The sequence below is a fragment of the Danio aesculapii genome, chromosome 2, assembly GCF_903798145.1.
Source record: "Danio aesculapii chromosome 2, fDanAes4.1, whole genome shotgun sequence".
Classification (NCBI taxonomy): Eukaryota; Metazoa; Chordata; class Actinopteri; order Cypriniformes; family Danionidae; genus Danio; species Danio aesculapii.
In genome coordinates this window covers 33,287,833-33,306,863 of record NC_079436.1, presented here as the reverse complement: position 1 = coordinate 33,306,863, position 19,031 = coordinate 33,287,833, and the positions used below count along the sequence as shown (strand labels likewise).

Genomic DNA, 19,031 nt, shown 5'->3' with positions numbered 1-19,031 from the left:
TCACCATAAAGTGTCTTTGATGTCCCACAAGATTGAATCAGTCCTATGAAATACATAATGTGAAATAATGAAATTCTGATCTTTTAATATAATTGGTTAAACCTTTACACACATGCAGGTAGAGTCAATTTTTTGCCATATTCTTTGGCATGGATGTGATTTTTGCCAGGTCTCACACACTGCTCAGCCAACTTCAATGAGTCTAAAAAGTAGGTAAATTAGATCAAATTAAAAAGATGTTTAAATATTCTCATTGTCTTTAACAAGTTATTGACAAAATAAGTCATTTTATTTTGTTTTCATAATATTATTAGAAGTTTTGCACGTGTCCTTGAAACTGCTGTCCACCCTGTCATGATTTGGTAAATGCACCTTTAAGAAACCCTCTGATGTACTCATTGGCATCCCCATGCCCATTTTGCCTTTCTTCAGAGGAGGTTACAACATCTGATTAACACACAGTAACTATCTACACTAATTTCCTATTTTTCCTGAAATTGTGTTTGAAACTGAATGTTGTCAAGCTTTACATGTCCACCCTGTCATAAGAAAAAATTAATTAATATAAAAAAAATCAGAAATTAAAAATACAGCTTTTAAACTGTATACATGGAGCTTAAATATGGAAACACTTTACCAGCTGCAGGTACAACATGTGTTGAACAAATGCTATCTTTAGCCAAAAAGGTCCTCCCTGTCATTGTCCACCCCGTCACAAATCCTTCCTTGACAAGGTGGACATATGCATTGTTATTGACACTTTATTTATTTATTTATTTAATATTTGATTGTTAATTAGTTAATGTTTTTATGTTACAACACTTATATACACACACACACACACACACACTACACCTTTAGATGCAATACATGAGTGAACAATACAAACCTTTTGGCAATATGAGTCTATTTAAAGGATATTTAAAGTCCATATAACAGAGCTCACTGTTTGAAATAAAAATACAGCCCTAAGTATTTGTACATTTATGTGAACATCTGTAATTATTTACATCTAATTATTTACCTTATTCTGACCCCCCCACCCCCCCAAAAAGAAAAAAAAAAAAAAAGAAAAAACAGTATTATTAGGGTGTTTAACTTGAGTTGCTTCCAACATTCCCTTCGCTCCTCCAATACATTGTGCAATGAAAAGGATTTACATTCATTAGCAAATTTACTTTAATTTGAAGGACAATAATTGTTTATTTTCCCATTAATTTGCAAATTGATAAAACCTAATTGATAACTGAAAATGTGGCAGAGTGGCTCAGTGGTTTGCAGTAGTCAAAAAGAAAACAAGTTAAATTTTAAAAAACTTTTACACCCCTTATATATATATAAATCCTATCTTTTGTTGTACCTGCTGTTTTTCAAATGTTCCTCCATATTTAGTTCACTAAATAAGGCCTTTGTTCACCCTGTCGTGCCAATGTCCACCCTGTCATCTTGTTTTCCAACTTTTATGTAAATAAACAAATTATTTATAACCTCTGCAAAAAACCTTGTGTGATTTCTTAATTACCAAGAAATGCCAGTTAATATTGATTGAAAGTTTGACAAAAAATTGTAAATCTTGGGTTTTATTTTGAAAAGAATGTGCGTTGCTAAAGATTGCATATTTTGTTGGAAAATAAATGTTTTGTTTATTATTTCATTAATATAAATAAACTTTTTCCATAATCTAAAAAGTGGGTTGGTAAAGGGACACATTACCTTTCTGAAAATATACATTTTATAATCACATTGCGATGAAAAAGTACTTATACTACTTTAAATTTGTCCATGACAGGGTTGACTCAATTTGAGGTTTGTTGCAGATTATTTGTAAAAAGTGCAGGAGCTTGACCAACATTAATTGCTTACAGCCTAAGATTGAATTAATACAACTATGTGGTTAAATAAAAAATCTCAAACTTCTTTTTGAAATGTTTTATGTCTCAATGGCACTTTATAGATTATGACCCATAAACTAATGACAAATGAAACAGGTAACTAAATTAACCAAATACAATTTATAAAACTATCATCAATTATCATGATACAAAATAATTATTGGGAACTTTCAAAAGTCCAAATTTACCTAGGTATACAACTATATGCTTACTTTTGCAGATTATTATTGTTATTATAAGAAATGAAGCACGCTTTATCAAACGCAGCATTATACACAAGCGAGGCAATAGCCTGAATCATCCATCAGATGGCGACAAACTACGACACACGTTTCATGTCTTTCATCGTCTTACTTGTTTTGCAGGTGCATCGCTTTCAGCTTTTTGTTATTAATATATTTATTTTACAAAATATTAAATGTGACACTTTAAGAAATAAAAAACACACCTGCCTGTCAGTCGTGACAGCAGAATAATAGACTGTGACAGCAAAATAATAGACTAGACAGAAACGAAGTTTAAAGGACCACGACATATTTTTCTCTCTGTTCTATGGGTTATACAGCCTAAAACGAATTGCTATTAGAGCAAAAATGCTTACAGCTTCCAATAAATGGCATTCGTGTCCAGGCAAAAATACCAAAACAAAACAGAACATGCACGGGGACTGCGCCCTCTCGCGGTAAAAAAGCGCACGACAGTTTGAGCCCTCCGAGTCTCCGTACTAAAGAAAACCTGCCTCCCGATGCCTTTATTCGCACACCCATCATCTCTCCTCGCCAAAAACACAGAACGGACAGATGAAAATACAAGGCAAAATATTCAGTCTCGTCACTGAAGTGTACGCTTCTGCCAAAGCCTCTGAACAACATGGAGATATATAGCATTCCTGCAATATGGCATAATCCTTCCATCAGTGAGCGTTTCTTTGCGAAAAATGAATTAATCGCCGTTGTCGGCTGAAAGAAATAACGCTATCCGGCAAGTAACTCCTTCTTTTTATATGGATTTTAGGAGAAAAATACATGCACTGCACACAGATGACACGTTTACAGCTGAAACTGACAGTTCTTCAGAAAAACACAGTCAGCTGAAGTGAATACAACAAAGATGAATCCCTTTTAGAGGAGCTCTCCGGCTTGAGGAGGATCAAGGTAAGAAATGAAATGTTTGTTTGTTTTTCATGCACATACGAAACACGTTTTTATCTCTGCACGACTTCCTTTGCACGATGCTCTTTGTTTCCCCTTTATATCACATGCTATCTTTATTGCCTGCCATCTTGATCAAGGCGTACAGATATTCCACATAGATATGCAGGCTATACGATCTCAACTCTTGGTCAGATCACAATGCCACAAAATAGTCTCTTTTTTCCATCGACATGCACATTTCAGCTCCTCCCAGCAGAGACGAGTGTAAGCTCAAGGATGATGCTGTGCTTTGGTACCCACAGCATCCATGGACAGCATCTTGCTCTGTGTCTCCTGGTGTAGGAAGCTGGCAGGACATGTGTGGCTTTGTGGCCAAAGATCTGAGAGAAGAGTGGAGAATTCACTCTTACACTTTTATTATGAAGCCTGTATGTATGCTGCACCATCAATGTCTTCATAATTCATATCTGAATTAATCTCATCAATAACAAACAGCATAATACCCTCATTCATGTTTATACTTCAAAAGAGTGGTTTAAAAGATGATTAAAGCCGCATTTCATGTTTATACTCTTTCTTAAGCATGAATAGGTACATTTTAGAGTCTTCGTAAGTGTAATGGTTTTAAGGTATACAATTGATCACATTTGCTGTGCATTATGCTTATAGGATTTATAGAATGTGTTGCTAAGAATTGTACAGTAAGCTTTTTGGAGGGTGTTATGAACTAGTACTGCTCTAGATTGAAATTTGGTGGTGTTAAGCATTTTCCTTGTAACCTTTTTGGTTAGTAAATTATTGATTAGATCACATCAATGACACTTTAGTCTCAGGGGCAACTGTGCTTTGTGGGGTCCAATTAACATCCAGCTGTCTTTCATATTTATTTAATTAATAACACAGTATATTTAATTAACTGTACATATTTTAAATACAGTTTAAAACCATTGCAGTGTTAAAAAAATACATAAAACAATTGCTCAGTCAGTTTTTACAGTATTTTACCAAAACCTTGCAGGTCTATTTTGTTTTGTTGTGTGATATTATGTTGGAGGGTTTTAAGGACTGTTTGTTCACTTGTAAATTGTTTTTCTGGACCTTTCTGGCTCCTTTAGGAGAACTGTTTTCGATGACTCCCAACCTAAATATTATGTTTAAAATCAATAGTAGTACAAATACAGAATCCCTTTTGAAGTTTTTCCTCTTATGGTTTAGTATTAAAACACTTTCTAGTCTAACTCTTTATATACACTATCTGACGAAAGTCTTGTTACCTATTCAAGTTTTAGGAACAACAAATAGTAACTTGACTTCTAGTTGATCATTTGGTATCAAAAGTGGCTTATATGAAAGGCAAAGGCATCTAGATTACACTTATTTTACTTAAATGAAATATGATCAGGCCTTGATTTTTAATTATTTTATATAATAAGGTCTGACGTTGATTAGACAAAAGTCTTGTCACTTTACAGAAATAATGTACAGTATAGAAAACAAAGTCATGGTGCAGTGGAAAAATAATTAATATTGTGTATGACTCCCATGAGCTTGGAGGACTGCATCCATTCATATCTGCAATGACTCAAATAACTTATTAATAAAGTCATCGTGAATGACAAAGAAAGCATTATTGCAGGACTCCCAGAGTTCATCAAGATTTTTTGGATTCATCTTCAATGCTTCATTTTACCCTAGACATGCTCAATAATGTTCATTCTGGTGACTGGGCTGGCCAATCCTGCAGCACCTTGACCTTCTTTGCTTTCAGGAACTTTGATGTGGAGGCTGAAGTATAACAAGGAGCTGAAGAACTTCTACTGAAGAATTAGCCCTCTCCTGTGGTTTGTAATGTAATGGGCAGCACAAATGTCTTGATACCTCAAGCTGTTGATGTTGCCATCCACTCTGCAGATATCTCACATCCACCATACTGAATGTAACCCCAAACCATGATTTTCCTTCACCAAACTTGACTGATTTATGTGGGAATCTTGGGTCAATGCAGGTTCCAATATGTCTTCTGCAGTATTTGTGATGATTGGGATGCAGTTCAACATATGATTCATCGGAAAAATCTACCTTCTGCCAATTTTCCAAATGATCAACTAGAAGTCAAGTTATTAATTGTTGCTCTTACAACTGTGATCGACGACAAGACTTGGTCAGGTAGTATATATATATATATATATATATATATATATATATATATATATATATGCATTGACAATCAGTTACTTTTATTTCATATGTAAACTACTCCAGTTGTTTTATTAACAGTAGCATATTAATGAATATGAACACTACTCATTTCCCTGACAGGATAAGAGAGAAGTTAAATAGGCTGGCAGTTTGTGTTTTAGCTGTACTCATTTGCAGTCAATAACATCTGTTGTCTGATATGTGCTCCATTATTTCTCAGTGATTCCTGCAAGTGACGTATTTTTCTCAGCGTCTCTATCTGTACATCTCATGCACCCACACAATCTGCTTTTTAAGCTCTCTTTCTCTGGCATGATACCTGAGAGGCCCAAGGGCAGACTGTCCATTGGTTCATTTTACAGTTGGGTTTAAACAGGAGCTGCTCTGTTTGGCTAATCAGAGATAAATGGCCTTTCAAGCCAGCCGTGGTCCATGAGTTCTTTTTCCCTGATCATTGGATCATACAGATGATATTTTATTTAAGGTATTACTAACCAAAATTATCTAAACTATAAAAAGACTCTAAATAGATAATGCAAAATGATTATCCTTTTTATTGATAATAATTGTTAGTGATTATGAATATTAGCCTACATTGAAGGGGATTTTAGGGCCGTTCAATCACTTGTGAACACACAAATTAGAAGACAATATAACAATTGACTATTTTCTGCTGAATCTTTACCATCCTGCTTGTTATTGTCAAAATATAATCAATTTAATTTAAACTTAATACATTTAAATAAATAAATACAAGTCATACATTAAATGAAATTGTATAATAAATAAATTAGTGGCTCAGTGGTTAGCACTGTTGCCTCACAGCAAGAAGGTCACTGATTCGAGCCTTTGCTGGGTCAGTTGGCATTTCTGTGTGGAGTTTGCATGTTCTCCGTGTTCGTGTGGGTTTTCTCTGGGTGCTCCAGTTTCCAAAGACATGCGCTATAGCTGAATTGAATAAGCTAAACTGGCCATAGTGTATGTGTGTGAATGAGAGCGTATGGGTGTTTCCCATTGATGGGTTGCGGCTGGAAGGGCATTCGCTGTGTTGGCAGTTCATTCCGCTGTGGAGACACTTGATAAGTAAAGGAACTAAGCTGAAGGAATATTAATGAATGAATGAATAATTAAATTATAGTTTAATTAAACTGAAATATTTCATTTAACATGAAGAATATACTTGATTATTGTAAATGTGTTCATTTGTGTTTATATACTGTACAATAAATGTTTTTATATATAGGCCCATTAAAAAAAGTCTAAATCTGGGCACTGGTCACATAGATGAGGAGTGAAACCATTGGGTGTTGGGATTTGTTGTCATGGGAACAGTAAAACCTGTGACAGAGGTGGCATGAAGTGAACTGCTTTGTTTTGTACACCAGGCTTTTGTCTCAGTTTAAAGTGAATTTTTCTAAATTCACAAGAATAAAATTTCTTCAGCCTGGTTTTGCCCTTGAGTACAGAATGTGTTTGTCGGTTGTGGTTTATTTCTTAGGGAGTTGCGTATTTAGGTGAATGAGGATAATCATGTCTAAGTCCATCCAGATGCCAACTTGGAGGTCCGTCCAAACGAAGGCTTCAGCTGCGGCGGTTTAATTTGTCTCTTGGCTCTGAGGAGAGTGAGCAGCTGGACTTGAGGCAGGCAAAAGCTGGGGCCGCGGTCTGTGGAGTTACACGCTAACAGAGCTGGAGCACGGCCACACAAGGCTTTCTTCAGCTTGTTTTTGTGCTGCGATATGGACTGTCTGTCCAGACAATGCTGTCTTGTAATTAACCACTCTGGTTCATGGTTTCCCCAGGAATGCATCGTTTTCATTTTGTGATATTCATAATTAGATGCATTTCAAACACTGAATGGAAGGAAAAGAATTTGAATGTGTATAACTGTTTAGTGTTTGTGTAAGCCAGATGAAACTTTGTTTAGCTTGAGTTGGGCTTACAGGAATATACACGGTTCAATGCAAGTTTAGCTTAGCTGACTGCATCTGTAGGCTAATGCTGATTAGAACAAAATAAATAAATAAATCATTCAGGCTTAAAGCATTTTTGCAGGGTTTGAAAGCAGATATGTGAAGCACGTTTTTGTTAGCTAATGGTGTGCTCGTACTACAAATGATCAGAAAAACACCATTGGAAAAGATACAACAAGAAGACAAACAAGAAGATACTGTTTTGTCAGTATTAGGTTTGAGAAAGTTACTAGTCATTCAATCAAGTTGCCGTTTGTGTGGCTGTGATGAGAAGTAATAGAAAGCTGGGTGTTGTCTGTATATTAGTGGAAGTTGAGGTCTTGATAATAGGTTATATTACCTAAAGAAAGCATGTAGAATTGTACAGTAGATGAAAAAGAGTAAAGTACCGAGAACAGAGCCATGAGAACCCAATCACCATGAGAAACCAAAGCAGTAGAGAACTTAGACTGGTGTTAAACAACATAATGTTGATGGTCAGACAGAAGTACACCAAGTTAGAGCAGTTCTGAAGACGCCAAGAGCATAGTCATGAGATAAGAATGCTGTGAGACTGTCGAACGGAGATGAAAGATCAAGCAGAATCAGAATTCTAGTAGAGGCCGAAAAAGAGGTCAAAATGAAGCCACCTTAAGAAGTGCTGTCGCAGGTCTGTGGAGTGTGCGAAAACCAAATGCAATTGTAGAGGTTATGGAAAGCCAGATACTCTACTACTAAAGTTTAGCAACAACAATGTTTTCAAGTAATGCAGACTAACCATGTCCCATACACTTTTCATTGTTCAGTGCACTCAAACCACCACTTCTTCATCATTGAAAGCCTAATAAGCATGTTTGTGTGATCATTCTCTGGGAATACTTATTGTGGAATCCAAATTTTGATTGATGTCTTTTGGACCAGTAGTTTTTCAGAATAGATGGGCAAAGTAGCTGCCTACGCATGTGTACGGAAGATGATAGGTGTTAACGGTGTTCTGTACATTAAAATAATGTCCCGTACAGGGCGCATAACTTAAATTCAGCGGCAAAAATGGACATTTTTTTAAGTCTTATTAAAAAAACATTGCTACAATATACTATTATTGTATTTAACTTGAAGTTAATATTATATTTAATATCTTTTTATGAAAGTTTGAAATGACATAACTTTACAATCATTTTATTTTTATATCATGTTTATTTTATTACAGCATGACAATTTCAAATATTAAAACATTCAATTCATGTAAATTAACGTTAACTTGACTGACTTGCTCCCTGTCAATCTCACGTTCCATTCTTCCCTAACTCATGAACAAAACCCCAAGATACTTGAACTCCTCCACCTGGGGTAAAGACTTTCCTCCAACCTGGAGATGGCAAACCACCATTTTCCGGTGGAGAACCATGGCCTCAGACTTGGAGGTGCTGATTCTCATCCCAGTTGCTTCTGCCACGTGGTGGTAGCAGCAGAAAATTTTCTCGAAAACATAGGGTAGGAGGGTCTCTGTTGTATTCAGGGGTGAAAGAATGAGAAATAAAGATTACACAGATATATAGCTTGTCTATGACCCATAAGTATTTATTCAGATATTGGCGTTAAAAGGCAATCTGTACGGTAAATCGTTGTGTACGGAACATGGTTAGTCTACGTTAATTTTGAAAGTAGTGGAAGCAGAGGAACTTGGCAAGTTTGGTTAAAACTCTGAGAAAAAAAGTGATGTGAACTTTATCTAATCTCTTTATATTGTTTGCTCTGATTAGGGTGTAAATATGTTATCATAATTTTTCTGGTATTTTAGGTGGATCGTGGACGCACTGGGGCGCTGTTTTTTCACATGTCAGTTTTTATGAATGAATTACACCAGAAAGAACAGGAGTAGTCTTGACAAATCAGTCTAAAGCTACAATCCTCAAGCAGCCAACGCGGCTAGTTATTTTTCAATAGGAAGCTTATAAAGAATGTATATGCTAAATGTGTGTAAGTTGTACAGAAAACGCTTATTTGATATAGAGTGAATATCATCGTAATAACAAGACACATTGCTGTACATCATGGTTTATTTTGAAAGGTAAGAGTCCACAGAACAACATCCCAATGAACACATTTAATCCACCGACACAAAAGTGTTGAATTATGGATGGTTATTCATTTGTTTATGTCACCGTTTCTGCCGGAGACCTGTTGTTTACATTATTTACCATGTTACTTGCGGTCTAAAAACTGCATATTTGTAGTAAAAAGTCGATGTCATAGCTTACAGGGTTAGAGATAACATGAGACCACAAACTGAATAAAAAGTAATAGTTACTAAAATCTAAACAAAGCAGTCCGGTGTTTTGACGTTCTGCATATTCAAATCTTTGAGCTACTCTTAGCCAGTAGTTTGTACTTCCTAGTTTGACTGATGGAGAATTTAGCCAATGGCTGCATTATTCTTTCAACATATGGTGACGTTTATTTATCTATTGTTGAGCCATTGTTGTCAAATTGTAAATCGCCTCAAAGTTTAGTAAGCTTTCTTCACATGAAATTGTATTAAGAGTAAGCTATTGTATGCTTAAGTTAACTTACACGAAACATAGAATAATCGTTTAAGTTATTTAGCTGCAGAGATTCAGTATTGTGTTTAAGCAACAGTACAACTGACATGTTAATATCACATCTTGATCCATGCCTTCTTTTACACCTCCACATTTTTCAGCCCTCACTTTTCTTGCATATTGAAGCTATTGTAGAGAATGTAACTGCTCAACACCGTGCACCACAGGATCTTGTAAGTGATGTTTACATCACAGGAGTGAGTTGAATGTGTTTTGAAAAGTGTCGGCTATACTCGTTGTGAGATTGAAAGCGTAGCCGAGTGGGTCTTCAAGCAAAGTACCATTCAGTATAATCTGAAATTGATGTCACGTTCGCATCCCACTGAACAGGTGCTGGCCGCAGATTTCCAGCCAGAGGAGGATAGAAGCCTGCAGGCAGAAAAGCACACTTTTAATGTGGAGAAATCGTCTTAGGTCAAGGAAGTTTAGGTGGATATTTTCAATATGTGGGCTCTCAGCATCCTACTGCTCAATATGAAGCTTCTAATTAAGCTCAATTTAATCTTTAGCGATTAGTGGGTGGAGTTTTCTTGTGGATTGTTTTGCTGAGTCTGTCTTTGTAACCCAATTTGAGTTTGACAGATGTAGGTGGAGTTGGGTCAAAGTGCTTGAAGCTTATACAAAACGACTTATGCCTCATTTGTGCTTCTTTTTATAAGAAAAAATATGTTGGTTTCTTCAGTGAAGCAGAATTTCAATTTTAGAAGCACATTCTTGAGTTCATTACGTGTTTTGTTTGTTTTAAACTAATAAATTAGTTAAATTGTTTATCTATATGCACTTGTGTTATCAAATAAGAACACAATTTAAAATGAACCGTATTAATTATGCTTATTTGATAGCATTCAACATTATTAACTTCTGAAGGACTGCTTCCTAGCTGAATTTATCAACAAAGTTTTCTAAAATGATCTGATTCATTGAAATTATGTCTTCTAAAGACCTAAATTCATTTGCAGAAATTGAATTTATTTCATAGACTAATTGATAAATTCAACATTGCTATTGATCAAACTGAATTAACGTTCTACTGAACTAGTTGGATTGTCAGGAATGACAGGATGACGGTGTCTTTTTGTTTCATAATTTATTAATTGTACATTTATTTTGTTAATTAATTAATATATCAACACTGATCTATAAGCTTTTTAATCTTTTTTTCTATTCATCTAATAATATAGTTTAAATTCAATTTGTATCATAACTGATAAATGTAACATTATTATTGATCAAAACTGAACTGAATAACTGAACTGAATTTTCTATTAAATTTGATGAATTTTGAACTACTGTCCTGAAAGTGCTACAGTATATAAATAAATCATTTTGGCAATATTTGAGTACCTGGAAACATTTTGTTTTAGTAACTGAATATTCAAAGCTGGCTAAATTGTGTCTGACTATCCAAATGCAAGCTAACACTTTGGATGGTTTTCAAAAGCATTACTAAACGCTCCCCCTGTCTTCCATTGGTTGGTCAAACATATGGATAACTCACATGTTGAACAACATGTCAAGCTGATTGTATGCTCAATAAATGTAGCTTTAGCGAGAAGGGAATCATCGTCTGAATGCATGGTCAGTAGTTGTGTAACGGATCACAAATCTCACGGTCCGGATCACACTATGGTTTTTGGGTCACAGATTTTTTGAATCAGCAAAAAAGGAGACGAATGTTGCTTTCCATTTATACAAAAATATCACTGCAAAAACTATTGGTTTTAGCAAACATAACTTAGAACCTGTAATTTTAATAAAAATAAAAATCAAGAAAGAACCAGCTGAAAAAAGAAAAATATTCAGTACAATAAATCATCTTTGCTACTGTTGCTGATAACGCTAAATATAACTCTAAATAAAGCACTAAATATAGCGTTATTCAATGAATGATTCAACAATTCAAACATTAAGCATTATGTTTTCATAGGTGTATTATTTTTGAAAACCTATTCAGTGACATCATTTTGATGGTTGTTTGTCTACACCTATTGGTCAAACAATGCAATTGCTACAACATTTACCAGTGTCAAGTTCCATTAAACGGTGATTTGAATCTTTACCATAGACATCAGTGTTTATATCTGAACTATAAACTGTTCTCCCAGTACTTCTGTATTATTTAATTGTTTGTAATGGACTGAAAGAGTATAAAATTGGAATCTCTCTCGATCAAATGCAGATTTGAATGCTTCGAAGGATTAATAAACATATGCAAATGATTATCATTTATCATTCATGTTGCGCCGGTTTGAATTGAGATTACAATATTTTAATATTTAATGTGCGGCTTTACACTGAATGAGTTAATGTGGGGCAAACAAACAGTGACAGAAAACACCTTTATTTAATAACCTAAAGCCTGTTTCACACTGCAAGCGTGAGCAGAGCGTGAGCAGAGCGTTTTCAGCATCCATGTTAACAGATTAGATCTTTCATACCGCACGCTAGAGCTGCACGATTAATCAAAAAAAGATCGCGATCTCGATTCGACCCCCTAGACGATCTTAATCCAGCATTTCTATGATTCTGACAATCCTATTTTCAAGTTCAGGAGAGTAGCAAAGGCGGCCCCACAAGTCCTCACATTGTTTTACATAAGTTGCTCAGCGACATGGACACCTCTAAATGGTATTGAAAGAGTTACACACTGTATTTATAAGCTATAGTTCATCCAAAAATGTTATTTCTGTCTTTATGTAATGATGTATATGCGGCCGCGAAATCACATGTGATGTGAGCTGTTGACCGTGAGTTGCTTGCCATAACAGAGAGGGCGGGTGCGTGCCCTACTAGTGAACAGAATCTGCATAGGCTGTGAATAACAGGTAATTAAGTTGTAAATAACATTCAGTTTGTGACACAGGGTGATTGTTTGAGAACCACGCAGGAAGTATGAAAAAATGAAACCGAAAATGCGCACATCATTTAAATAATCATGTCACATTTTTCGTGAGGCGCAAGCGTCGCTGAAGCAGCAGTGCCACGATAGTTTCGACGTTGGGTCTATTTTTGCCACGCTGCTCATGCGCAATAAAAGTGTCAGTGAATTGATAATGCCAAAAATGAATGACAGTAAAAAACTGCATGTTTACCCAATAAATGCATCAATAATATCCACAGAGTTTTATACATTAAATCAAATGAACTTAAATGATGAAAAACAGCAACAAATATTTATTTGGGCCCGAACTACAAAACCAAATTGAAAACAATTTTAGTATTAGTTTTGCTTAAGTTGCACACTATTTTGATCATGTATAAATATCATTATAACCATATTGCATAAATATTATCATAACTATAGGCTTACATTATGCTGACAATCAATAACAAAATGACATGATATCACAGGCCATTGTTCTCTGACTGAGTGCACCATGAATGACACTCTTCATAGAGCGTGAGAAGCATACAGATCTTTACGATCTTTATTATTTGTAAAATAAGACTTGCAGGTTAAGGAAACAGCATAGGAGAAAGTTGCCGTGGGCTTTGGTGCAGATGAAAAGTAAAAAGTGTTTTTATACCTATAGATAGATATGTAACTAGATAGAATAGACAGAAATAGATTGATCTGTGCAACAGCTGCCGATAAGGTGCACACTGCAGACGCAGTCGGTGTGAAAGGCAAACGCTTGCACGCTGCTTATGCTCTCCATATGTGCTGCGCACGCGTAGCTCACGCTCTGCTTGCGCTTGTGAAACAGGCGTAAGAAAGCATTTAGGTAGGTCCCACCACAACTTTTTCTGTCATCATTATATTTTACAGGGAAGCCAAAATGCTTTCATACACATGATTTAAATGACGCGGGAGGCGATCTTTCTGCAATTGTTATAAATGTCGGATTAACCTACAAGTTCAAAAGTCAAAAGTTATTAATCCGAGGGTCACATGCGTTTCAAACTGTAGGATCAACCGTGATCCGTTGCATCCCTAATTGTCAGACATGCACTCTCAGGACTGTCTACACCTATCCCTGACCCTACATCTCACAGTGACATCACTTGTTTTATTAAGTGCATATGTCTGAGACTGCATATCTATGTGTTCATGTGCAAGTCTGCTGCCAGACACTATTGGCTTTAGCTTTGAAATGTTACACTTGCTATAAAAGAAAAAAAAAAAAGACATAATAAAATTACATAATCCTTAATGTACTTTACAAAAATATTGGCAGGATGGAGAATGCATTAGACAATCAGACAATCTTACTTGTCAATATTTTGTATTTTCAAGTAACTTACAGCAGGGGCAACATGCCAATAACTTTGATTAACTAAAGTCTTTACGTTTCAGATCCATATATTCGTCTAGCAGATATCAATATCTCTGTCTGAATCGTAACGTTTGTGTTAAGTGTTCTAAACAGAGACCTCGTCAGTAAAAAAAAATCACTTTAGGTTTTAACAGTATAAAAATACTCTTCACTTGAACAGGAAAGTGTTTTATGAAGTGTGATGTACAGTAGTGCATGTTGTATGTGGAGGATAAGGGATGTGTGCCAGCATGAGGTGAATGGGGTCACGTCCACAGGGAGGCTAGAGAAATTAAATGAAAGCCAGAGGCCAGTGACTCTGCTCACCTTCTGCCATGAGTGTTTATCTCTTGCACAGGTATGACATGTCATGGTGCTGACCCCTACACCTCACATCCATGTGGCTCTGCTGCTGATTGAGTAGATACAATGCATTTTTTTTTGTTTTGTCACCAGTTTGTGTATAGTATATGCTGTAAGAAAAGATACTGTAAACCATCAGTATATTAGCGCCGTTGTCATATCATTTGAGTTAAACTGAATGTTTATTCAAAGAAAAAAATCTATATAAAGACATGAGAGCGAGTAAGGGTTTTCACATGACATCATTGATGACGCGCAAAACTTAGGAGAGCAGGAAGTGGTTCTTCTACATAGGAATCGCTATCAGAACATCAAAATGTTTCTGTTTTATGTTGTTTATAATTGTTTAAATCAGCCAAAATAAGAAATGCCAAACAGCTTTTATAGACTTACAAAAGTTTTTGCTCATAAAGGAGGGAAAGTTCAAGAAACTGGCTGAAAAACTGAAGTAAAGGCGACGAGTAATCAACATTTATTTAATACATCCATGTGTACAAACATTTATGAACACGATAATTCGTTTGACAGCACCAATAAAGATTATATACAGGCCTAGCTATGTGTATAAATATGTTAACGTGTTATATAAAAATCTGATACAAACACCACCACTTATACAATATCTAGGAGAATATAAATAACGTACCCTGCCATGTAATCGTTGTAATGAAATCCCTGTCTTGATTTGCAATAATTCAAGTCTTTACTGGAGTTTCGGCAGAATAAACAACCTTAACGTGAACATCAAGATGCGCAGCAGTGGTGAATTTTTGTTAATGGTAAGTTCATTGACAGAACAAAAAAAAAATTGCAACCCTTGTGACAAAACACACTTTTGTATGCTTTCATCTGTTATTTCGTAATATCTGGAAGATATCCGTGTGGGGATAAAACTATAGTAATTTATAACAAACATGTTTTTGAACCATGTGAAGTGTATAATTCAATTAAATTCAATTCACCTTTATTTGTATAGCGCTTATACAATGTAGATTGTGTCAAAGCAGCTTCACATAAAAGGTCATAGTAAATAGTAACAGTGTAGTTCAATAGGAACTATATAATGTGTACAACTCTTTGTTAATGAATGCTACCAAATACTGTAGCATAGTAAACTGATAAACTGTAATGAATACTGACTTAAGTGTTAACTGTGGTGTATTGTGATGGTGTATAATTATAGAAACTGAAGCCTATTGAATAATTTGTTTATTACTACAGTTGTGTTGTATCACAGCAACAATATAATTACAGTTTAATTCAAGTAAGTATCTATAGTATGCTTCCAAACACTATAGTATTTACTGTATTTTTTTATGTAACGTAATAGCTAGGGTCAGACGGAATCTGTGGACATTTTTTGCTATTTCTGCGCAGAATTGTGTTAAAAATCTGCGAATTTATGCGGAATTATTTTGGGAGTATCCTAACTAAAACTTTAATATATTAAATAAAAAGTAATACCTTTTTAACTTTTATTTAATGTTTACAATGCAAATCCAATTAGATCCACTTTATTTGGTAAACAAAGCAAGTCTCTCATATAATATCAAAAAATATTACTTTACAAACTGTATTGTAAATAAATCAAATGAATATTTTAAGATTAGTCAATAATATTACTGTAATTCAATTGAAAACTGAATAAATCTAAATTTACACACATTTACACAAGTAAATAAATAGAATCAATGATGGGCTAAAAATCTGTGTAAATATGCAAAATTCTGCGCGCGCAGATTCCGTGTGGGCCTAGTAATAGCTTATACAATATATGCCACCTCAATGACAGGCAAATACAGTTGAAGTCAGAATAATTAGCCCCCCTGAATTATTAGCCCCCTGTTTATTTTTTTCCCCAATTTCTGTTTAACAGAGTATATTTTTTCAACACATTTCTAAACACAATAGTTTTAATAACTCATTTCTAATAGCTGATTTATTTTATTTTTACTAGATGACAGTAAATAATATTTTACTAGATATTGTTCAAGACACTTCAATACAGCTTAAAGTGACATTTAAAGGCTTAACTATGTTAATTAGGTTAAATAAGCTGGTTAGGGTAATTAGGCAAGTTATTGTATAACGATGGTTTGTTCTGTAGACTATCAAAAAAATATAGCTTAAAGGGGCTAATAATTTTGACCTAAAAAAATCAAAACTGCTTTTATTCTAGCTGAAATAAACCAAATAAGACTTTCTCCAAAAGAAAAAATATTATCAGACATACTGTGTGTTAAACATCGGTTAAACATAATTTGGGAAATACTTAAAAAAGAAAAAAATCAAAGGGGGGCTAATAATTCTGACTTGAACTGTATATTTTAGTTTAGTAGAAAACTCGGCCCTCTTCATGATATATGTCTTCCATTCAGTTTTTTTTTACTTCCTGCCCTCCATCTGAATTTCGCGTGTAACCAGATCCATGTGATTGAAAACAGTATAGATGAGAGAATTTTCTTTTTTTTTTGTCTGTGTGTGAACTACACTCAAATTTACAAATTTATGTATTTAAAAGGAGTTGAAACAACTAAATTCTTGATTTTTTTTGTGACAACTTAATTGTTTGTGTAGAAGTACAATATCATGGTTTTATTGCAGTTAAAACTGTTTAAATTAGTTAAATATTTTAAGGATAAGAATAATCTTTACAGAATACTCTACTCTTAATAGAATACGTCACTTGTCATTGTTTAGACTGATAAATGCATTTTTTATTGAATTTTTTTTTTTTTTACTTTTACAATTTTGTTATTAAAGTAATAAAATATTACAATAATTGGTAAATTGACTGGTAATTATACTTCATGAACACCCACATTCTTTAAAATGGCTCCTATGTGGGCAACTTGATTGGTTTTGAAACTGCACAATGATTCTTAACAGGAAAAAAGTGATTTAATTAGTTATAATCACACTTCACTAGTACACACATGCCTTCATTTTTGATGTGAGAAATTGTTTGGTTTGTTTCTGACATCAGAGTACATTTAACACACCAAAAGTGCGCAGGCCAAGAATAAGAGAAAAGAAATGAGTGATTGCCATTCCAGACAAGTACGCAGTGTATGTGTGAATTAATTCTGTTTTTTGCATTTATGTCAATTAATTTGTAAAATGGGTTGATAATTAACAGTCATATTAAATGTTTGGCAGGTATGGCCAGTAAATACTGTTTCGTAGGCTGTCAGCTTTCTGTCAGATTGATTTAAATGCATTTGTTGGGAAACAGTGAATTCTGCACAAATTTAGGCTGGCTGTTAAGCCAGAGTTTATGTTGACATCTCCAAATCCAAAATATAATGTATTTGGTGGCAGTCCTGTCAATGTAAGATTATTTGAAAGATTATAAAAAACAAAGAAGGGATAATGTTTTTTGTAAGTTTGTAAGTATAATAGTAAACCATTGGAACAATTACAGGATAATAATACTTAAAATTAAGTCTAAAAATTCAGTTGAAATATTTTGACAGTTTTTTTCCAATTCCAAATACTTTGGATCATATCATCTATGTGATACGACAATAATTATATTTTCATGTAGCTAATGCCGCAAAGTAAATTATTTAATTGTTTCTGGCATCAGACTGAAATTTCTGACACTAAAAGTGTGTATGCTAGTATTAAAAGAAAATAATTGTCATTTCAGTCATATATACAGTTGAAGACAGAATTATAGCCCTCTGTTTATTTTTTCCCCAATTTCTGATTCACGGACAGAAGATTTATTTCAACACATTTCTAAACAAAATGGTTTTAATAACTCATTTCTAATAACTGATTTATTTTATCTTTGCCATGATGACAGTAAATAATATTTGACTAGATATTGATCAAGACACTTCTATACAGCTTAAAGTGACATTTAAAGGCTTAACTAGGTTAATTAGGTTAACTAGGCAGGTTAGGGTAATTAGGCAAGTATTAGGCAACGATAGTTTGTTCTGTAGACTATCGAAAAAAATTAGCTTAAAGGGGCTAATAATATTGACCTTAAAATGGATTTTAAACAATTCAAACTGCTTTTATTCTAGCTGAAGTAAAACAAATAAGATTTTCTCCAGAAGAAAAAATATTATCAGACACGCTGTGAAAATTTCCTTGCTCTGTTAAGCATAATTTAAAAAATATAAAAAAAATAAAAAAAACTTCAACAGTATGTATTGTGTGAATATCCTACACTATAAAAATACACACAAATCGATTAAGGTAACTTAATCCTTTTTACAAATGCTGCTAGTCACGGCACTTGTTTTTTCGCATGCTATTTTGAACTGAGGTGGCGATGACGCGAGTCAACTCAACCCAAGTCCATTCACATGTTGCATCTAAAAGCATGTAAAAAGTGCGAATGCATGGTTTCCTTCACCATTTATTAGAATTAGAATTGGTTTCTAATAAAAAAATATATATATGTTAGATGTTTGTCATGTTTGACCAGTAAAAGCTGTTTTGTAGGCTGTCAGCTTTCCTTCAGATTTATTTAATTTGACTTGTTGGGAATTTGCTCACAGAAGGAAACTAGCTGTTTTTAGCCCTTTTACCCATAAATCTTTTCAGTTAAAAAGTTACTGTTTTTACAGCTCTTAAATCTTATGAAGTCTAAATC

The 19,031-nt window shown here is 34.3% G+C and overlaps 1 protein-coding gene across 1 annotated transcript in view; it reads left to right on the top strand.

Annotated features, from left to right (window-relative positions):
- Window positions 1–2,647: 2,647 nt before the first annotated feature.
- The window catches only part of b4galt2 (UDP-Gal:betaGlcNAc beta 1,4- galactosyltransferase, polypeptide 2), a 206,347-nt gene continuing 189,963 nt past the window's right edge, over window positions 2,648–19,031 (top strand). The window contains exon 1 of the mRNA XM_056477818.1: window positions 2,648–3,046. The gene's annotated coding sequence lies outside the window, so the exon portion shown is untranslated. The remainder of the gene's footprint in view (window positions 3,047–19,031) is intronic.